A 1624-nucleotide genomic window follows, 5' to 3' on the forward strand; every position below is an offset into this window, starting at 1 on the left:
AGTGCGGGTGTGTGTGTGTGAGTATGTGTGTGTGTGTGTGTGTGTGTGTGTGTGAGTGAGTGCGTGTGTGTGCGTGTGTGTGTGTGTGCGTGTGAGTGAGTGTGCGTGCGTGCGTGTGAGAGTGTGCGTGTGTGAGTGAGTGTGCGTGTGTGTGTGCGTGTGAGAGAGTGTGCGTGTGTGTGAGTGAGTGTGCGTGTGAGTGAGTGTGCGTGTGAGTGAGTGTAGAGTGTGCGTGTGTGAGAGAGTGCGAGTGTGAGTGAGTGAGTGAGTGAGCGAGCGTGCGTGCGTGCGAGTGTGTGTGTATGTGTGAGTGAGTGTGTGTGTGTGTGCGTGTGTGAGAGTGTGCGTGTGCGAGTGTGTGTGAGAGTGTGCGTGTGCGAGTGAGTGTGCGAGTGAGTGTGAGTGAGTGTGTGAGTGTGCGTGTGTGAGAGTGTGCGTGTGTGAGAGTGTGCGTGTGCGAGTGAGTGTGCGAGTGAGTGTGAGTGAGTGTGTGAGTGTGCGTGTGTGAGAGTGTGCGTGTGTGAGAGTGTGCGTGTGCGAGTGAGTGTGCGAGTGAGTGTGAGTGAGTGTGTGAGTGTGCGTGTGTGAGAGTGTGCGTGTGTGAGAGTGTGCGTGTGCGAGTGAGTGTGCGAGTGAGTGTGAGTGAGTGTGTGAGTGTGCGTGTGTGAGAGTGTGCGTGTGTGAGAGTGTGCGTGTGCGAGTGAGTGTGCGAGTGAGTGTGAGTGAGTGTGTGAGTGTGCGTGTGTGAGAGTGTGCGTGTGTGAGAGTGTGCGTGTGCGAGTGAGTGTGCGAGTGAGTGTGAGTGAGTGTGTGAGTGTGCGTGTGTGAGAGTGTGCGTGTGTGAGAGTGTGCGTGTGCGAGTGAGTGTGCCAGTGAGTGTGAGTGAGTGTGTGAGTGTGCGTGTGTGAGAGTTTGCGTGTGCGAGTGAGTGTGCGAGTGAGTGTGCGTGTGTGAGTGTGTGTGTGAGTGAGTGAGTGTGAGAGAGTGTGCGTGTGAGAGTGTGCGTGCGTGTGAGAGAGTGTGCGTGTGTATGAGAGTGTGTGTGTACGTGTGTGAGAGTGTGCGTTGTGTGTGTGAGTGCGTGTGTGAGTGAGTGCGCGTGTGTGAGAGAGTGTGCGAGTGTGCGTGAGTGAGTGAGTGAGCGAGTGAGTGTGTATGTGTGAGTGAGTGTGTGTGTGCGCGCGTGTGTGAGAGAGTGTGCGTGCGCGTGTGTGAGAGAGTGTGCGTGAGAGAGAGTGAGAGTGAGAGAGAGTGTGTGTGTGTGTGTGTGAGTGAGTGAGTGCGTGCGAGTGTGTGTGCATATGTGTGAGTGAGTGTGTGCGTGTGTGTGAGTGAGCGTGTGTGCGTGTGTGAGTGAGTGTGCGTGTGTGAGAGAGTGTGCGTGTGTCAGAGAGTGCGAGTGTGAGTGAGAGTGAGTGAGCGAGCGAACGTGCGAGTGAGTGTGTGTGTATGTGTGAGTGAGTGTGTGTGTGTGTGAGTGAGTGAGTGTGTGTGTGTGTGAGAGAGTGTGAGTGTGTCTGTGTGTGTGTGTGTGTGTGTGTGTGTGTGTGTGTGTGCGCGAGTGAGTGAGTGTGCATGTAAGTGTGTGTGTGCGAGTGAGTGAATGTGCGTGTGCTAGTGTGTG

At 55.2% G+C, this 1624-nt stretch overlaps 1 protein-coding gene across 1 annotated transcript in view; it reads right to left on the minus strand.

The window, feature by feature from the left end:
• Window positions 1-1624, minus strand: part of LOC107702752 (rho guanine nucleotide exchange factor 11-like) — a 48047-nt gene that overhangs the window by 22184 nt on the left and 24239 nt on the right.

The sequence above is a fragment of the Sinocyclocheilus anshuiensis genome, unplaced genomic scaffold (assembly GCF_001515605.1).
Source record: "Sinocyclocheilus anshuiensis isolate Anshui unplaced genomic scaffold, SAMN03320099.WGS_v1.1 scaffold919, whole genome shotgun sequence".
NCBI lineage: Eukaryota > Metazoa > Chordata > Actinopteri > Cypriniformes > Cyprinidae > Sinocyclocheilus > Sinocyclocheilus anshuiensis.